The sequence below is a fragment of the Brassica oleracea genome, chromosome C7, assembly GCF_000695525.1.
Source record: "Brassica oleracea var. oleracea cultivar TO1000 chromosome C7, BOL, whole genome shotgun sequence".
NCBI lineage: Eukaryota > Viridiplantae > Streptophyta > Magnoliopsida > Brassicales > Brassicaceae > Brassica > Brassica oleracea.
In genome coordinates, this window is record NC_027754.1 from 30,051,945 (window position 1) to 30,052,287 (window position 343).

The window sequence follows — 343 nt, forward strand, 5'->3', positions numbered from 1 at the left end:
TAATTTATTAGTTTTTTTTAAAAATAAAAGTAACAAATTAATATTTCATATAAAGATAAAATATTAACAGCAGAAGAAGTGCGTATTTGACCAAATACGCTAGTTATTTCATGGTCATTACGTAAGTGCGGTTTTGTACAGATGTCAAGCGCTCGATTAATAATTGGGAAATCTGTTTTTTTAAAGCAAAAAAATGGTAATTATGTCCCTTTAGACTAAATTATATTACTTTATGTCCTATTGGACTAATTTTTTCCAAAATGGCAGTAATACCCTTAAAATTGTAATTTTTTTAAAAAGATATATATTGAGTTCGACAAGGGGGATCGATCGATCCCACTTT